Source organism: Lycium ferocissimum, unplaced genomic scaffold, assembly GCF_029784015.1.
Source record: "Lycium ferocissimum isolate CSIRO_LF1 unplaced genomic scaffold, AGI_CSIRO_Lferr_CH_V1 ctg28612, whole genome shotgun sequence".
Taxonomy (NCBI): Eukaryota; Viridiplantae; Streptophyta; class Magnoliopsida; order Solanales; family Solanaceae; genus Lycium; species Lycium ferocissimum.
The window spans coordinates 1-5,525 of NW_026724363.1; the positions used below are offsets into that span (position 1 = coordinate 1).

General features: G+C 34.1%; 1 pseudogene; it reads right to left on the reverse strand.

Annotated features, from left to right (window-relative positions):
* Nucleotides 1-2,610: 2,610 nt before the first annotated feature.
* LOC132043824 (beta-glucosidase 18-like) lies at nucleotides 2,611-5,217 on the reverse strand (annotated as a pseudogene).
* Nucleotides 5,218-5,525: the final 308 nt, after the last annotated feature.

Below are 5,525 nucleotides of genomic sequence, written 5' to 3' on the forward strand. Positions count from 1 at the left end.
TTTTTTTGATGAAGGGCGCCTTTTTGACTAACTTTTGATTAATTATTAATGAACAAGTTTAAGTATTCGTAAAGAACTTCAACCCTAATGTCAAAAACCTTTGAACAAAAAGGCGTTGGACTTTTCAACCTCTAAAACTTAAATCCGAATTTTGTGTATCCGAGGTTTTGATCCTACCTAATTAATCGCACAAAAATAAGTAGGGTTCTATATAAAATATTGAATTTTTGGGCCCCGGCAGTTTAAATTTCAGGTAAAAGACGTTAAAAAGTGTAAAAAAAGAAGGGTTTAAACCCAAAAAGAGGGAAAAAAAAAAAAAACTAAAACCGGTAAATTTGGGTTTAAACGGTTCTGGCCGTTCAAAACTTTTTAGGGGTAATTTCTACTTTAAAGTTTTAAAAATAACATTTTTTTTTGTTGGGGTTTTTTTTGGTTTAAAATTTTTTTTTAGGGTTTTTTTGGTTGGGACTCTCACACACGGGGTATTTAAATATTTTGGCAAAATACAATAATGGTCAACTCTCACTTGCTCGCCATAATCAACATCGCAAAACGAATGTATGGGAAAAGTATTCCTTGGGGGGTTTCAAATCGCGACTTCGAGCCATTCTCTTTCCCAAAAGTTTTTCACTTTTTTAAATAAAATTTTTGGGATTTCTAATGCGTCAATTCAAGAATTTGGAAATTTAAAAAAAATTCTTTCTCATATTAATTGACTAACCCTTCCCCTTTTTTGGTCTTGGCCTTGGGAGCGAGCACGAAGTTATGGATCTCAAAATCACTCGATTTTTGGTTTTAAACTTAATTTGGGATGTGTTTTGTTTATTAAATATGGGGGGGGAAAAGCTAAAGGGGAAAAATGGAGTTATATTTTAAACATTTTGGGGAAAGTAAAGAAAAAAATGAAAATTTTAAATTTCTAGACATTCAACTTTCAAATGTTTTTCCCCATGAACTTTTAAAAATCCATTTCCTATAAAAACTTTTTGACACATTAAAATTTTTTCTATTTTTTTTTGTTAACCGATTTATGTATTGGATTCCATTCACCACCTTTAATTACATCAAGACTTAAACCTTATTATAAAACTTTTTTTTGGGTTTAAAAAAGATTTATAAAAAAATTTTAAATTATTTAAAAAAAAAAAAATAATTTGGGTAGGCCAACTTTTTTTTTTTGGTTTATTTTTGTTTTTTTAAACCTTTTGGGAAACAACCCAAAAAATTTTAAATTTAATTTTTTTAGGATTATTTTAAGCACAAAATGATTTTAAAAGGTAACCCCCAAAAACCAAAAAACCCAAAACAAATGGGGGTAAAGGGGATCAAAATTTTTTCAAAAAAAAAAGAGAACCCCCGGAAAAATGTTGGGGCGAAATTTTTTTCCAACAATCAAGGGTTCAAAATTTTTACCCCGTAAAATAAAAGGGGAAATTTCCCCAAATGATAATGCTATACTCAAGAATTTTTTTTGGAGATCTAAATTTTTTTTTGAAAAAAAAGAGTTTAAAAAAAAATTTTCCCGGAGAATATTTGATTTGGTCGGGGGAATCTTTCGAACAAAAGGAAAATAAAGTGGTTTGAAAAGAGATTTGCTTGCATTATACCTTCATAATGAAGATGTTTCCCCAAAATAAGGGTTATTAAAAGATTTTAAAGGGTTGTACGATCAAAGTCATTAAAAAACCCAAAAGGGGGAACGACGATTGGGGAAACGGGGCCCCCGAGGAATAGATAATCAAGTAAAAATTTTTAAACCCACCAAGAGGTTTTTGGGGGGAGTTAAATTTTGGGGGCGGTAGCTATGTGTATCCGTTTTTTCAATCTGGTTGGGTGGAGGGAATACACAGAGAGACACAAGGGAGAAGCGGGGGAGAAAAACCGAAATATAAGAATCCGTGAGAGGGGAAAAGGGAAAATGGAATAAAAATTTTTAAAAAGGTTTTTGGGGGGCCAAGGGGCATTTAAAGGCCGGTTTTTTTTGCATAGGAAAATATTAAAAAATTGTAAAAAAGGATAAATACAAACCCCGTATTTCTAAGGGTGCCCCTCAACCCTTTTTCCGCTTTTATATATATATGATTACTTATTCCCCAAATTATTTCCAAAAACTTAATACTAAACGTTAATTAATATGAAATTATGGTATAATACTCATATCAATTATTGTTTCTTTTAAAAAAAGTCAAATTAAAAATAAAATGAATGAAGGAGTATTTTTCATGGGGGACACAATTTTGGGGATCACATTTGAATATTTAATTGGTGAAAGAAATGGAGGAAACGTGTTAAACTTCGTACTGCAAAATGATAAACGACCAAGGGGTTTGACAATTTATATTAATTAAAAACCCCAAAAATTTTAATCAACTTCAAAATATTTTTAGTGGGCTCTAATTATTGTATACCTTTTTTACTCAAAATTTAAACAGAAAGCAAATGCACAAATGTAAAAATTTGTGTTTTTTTTAATAATAAGAGCTTTTTCCCCTCTCATTAATTTGTATACTTTTTGCAGGACTATTTATCTGATAAATGATCTGCTTGTGTTTTTGAAAAAATTGCCTTCCCCATTTCTTCACCATTGATGCTTTTTTAGTCAAGAAAAATTTAACCATTTAGCTGAAACTTGGGAACTTCCCAAAGTAGAACGTCAACGTAGTATAGACCAAATTTCCAATCGTATCCATTCGTCCACTCAAAATTTTCCATCAGGCTCCAAAAAGAAATAACCGCGTACATCAGCGCCAAATTTCCCGTAAGTGCTACAAAGGCAACAAAGTTTAGTCGTTTCTTCATTTTGCGGCAAATTTTTTTGGGCTGGTTAGGTCTGACCGTTTATTATTTTTTACATCTCCCGTCCAAGTTTTACCCCTGTTTATTTGCCCCTTTTAGTTTTGTCCATAGCATGTAGTTTTAGTACATGAGGATGGGATGGGGGTACACTTACCTGATTGCCCGGCCCCAAAGATGCAAGATAGATTTATGGAATTCGACTCGCTTAGTATCATGCTGTAACTCTTCTGCCTGTGCAGTGGTAGGATTCAGGGGAAAAGTAGCCCCGGAATGCCCTTATAAGTCAGCTTTTCAACAAATTATGAATACTGCCACAATCACTCATAAGTCATCACTAAAATTACTAAGTAAATCCCGAGGAAGTAAGTCCCAAAAATATAAAAATTAACTCAAACAGGGTGTTCTCAAAATAAGGAATTTATCTTTCCTTTTTTAGCCATATTGATACTTTGACTGGTTCAGGAATTCCATTTTTAGATACCACACAGTACTAACTCATATCGTGATACTATGCACACCTGAAGCACGCAAATGAATCATATGTAATTACTATATTGTAAGGTAAATGAGGTTCGACTATTCACCATTTTCAGTGAGAAACATAGGTTTGTTATGATATCTCTTCTTCATATAGTCCACAATCTCCTCCATTCCTTTAGGAACAACAAAAAACCGAGACATTCCTGTCTACGGAAAACAAGAAAAACATATTACAAGGAGAGAAAGCGAAGGCTCGGGTCAGGGGAAAGCATAATTTAGGATTAAGAAGCAATTTTGTACCGGTTCTCCAATTGAAACGCCATCTTTGCTCCAAGAGTAATGAGATATCCATGAATAGGGTGATCTCCACCCGCAATACAACTAAATTGGAGCAAACACAACTAGAATAAATGCAATCCTTAGCATACAGAGTCCCGTAGTGGTTTATTCCCATGAAATCAATACTATCTTTGATAAGTTTTCGTTCATCGGAGGTGAAAATCGGTAGTGCACTTCCAAGATATTTACGCATTTCCGGAGGGTAATATCCATATACCAAAGGATCAAAAACCCTGACATAAGAAGTCAATGGCACATCAATAATTTTAATGCAAGTTCTAGTGATAGAAAAACTTCACACTCGCAAGCTTCAAGTACTAAGTCCTTTTACAAAGCCTATGGACTCTTCGGTTTGACTACAGAGGGACAAGGAACGGACAAGTAAAATTTCAATGAAAAGTTGACAAGTCTTTAAGACTTACCAAGCAGCGGTAAATGCAATAGCCCTGTTAGCAGCGTCACGGTCAAAGTCATTATTCCTCAAAGGTTTATACATAAATGAATGCACAACAATTCCTATCAATCCACCATATTTAGGCTGCATATAGTAGCATTAAATTTGTGTAATTAGCACATGTGACACTATTTGAGAAATTAGGTGAATAGGTGAAAGCAGATACTTGCCTGGAAATGCTCACGTAACATTTTGCAGCCTTGGCATGTGCCAATAACATGTTATGCATGGCAACAAGAGGTTCGGTATCAGAATTTCCAGCTGAACAGTTGCCAAAAGGCCGGGAACAGTGAGCAGGTGGGTAAACTCCTCTTACATAGGCCCATTTCTGCAAACATATTTGGCTCGTTGATCGTGGTCCAATACTTCACTCTATCGCCAAAATTCTCGAAACAAATTCGAGCAAAATAGAAAAATTCTTCCCTGTAGAGAAAAAGGGGGAAAAAATTAAAACGGGCATCCTTAAGATTGCCACCTAATGTAACATAAAGATTTACATTAACGAAACATACTGCATGAGAGGATTAAGCCAGCCCCCATATCTTTCCTCAAGTTCTTGTGGATGGTCATGGTGATTGAGAGTCACAAATGGTGTTATTCCTGCAATTTAATAGGCCAAATTTCTGTAATCTACGTACAAACATCCAAGAACTTACTAAGTAAAATATTTACTATATGCAAATATTACACCTTTGTGTAAGAAGAATCAATGAGTTTGTTGTAGAATGTAACACCAGCAAAATTTACTTTACTAAACCTTCCTCCTATCACAATTCAAGACATCAGAGACTAATAAGACGTAAACGAATTAAGTAATCCGATTAAGACAGTAATAATGGGAACAAAATACGCCTAAAAAGATAATAGAAAGTACTAGGAAGGACCCCTGCTCCATGAGATGGAGAAGCGATACGATTCGCCGGTAGAGTGCATTAACTGAACATCTTCCTGCAATAATTTATAAAATCAGAAAACAAATCTAATTTTTTTCAATAAAACTTTGGAATAACCTTTTCCTTTTTTGGGAAGATAAGGCAAAACAAAAAAAAGAAAAAAAAGTCAAAATCTAGAGCTACAACCTGAAATTGATGGTAATGATCATCCGCTATATCGCCATTATCTCCATTCTTTATCCTTCCTAAAACCATTTACAATCAGAAAATCTTTCTCAGTGTGTGTGCATAGCTTAATTCAACCCCAAAAATGAGATGTGGCATCTAACGACCCGATACCCAAATACTAGACATCTGGAGAGTCAAAAAAAATAAATGGGCATCCAACATCGAGTAAACCAAGAAATTTTTAGGAAACCGGGGAGGACCTAACATCGAGTAAACCAAGAAATTGAACAAAATTGAACTCTAATACCATGATAAGAAACAAACCTTTTGGGGTAACTCAACTCACTAGAACTAGTAGGCGTTTGGACACGGTTTTAAAAAAAAAGGGGAAAAAA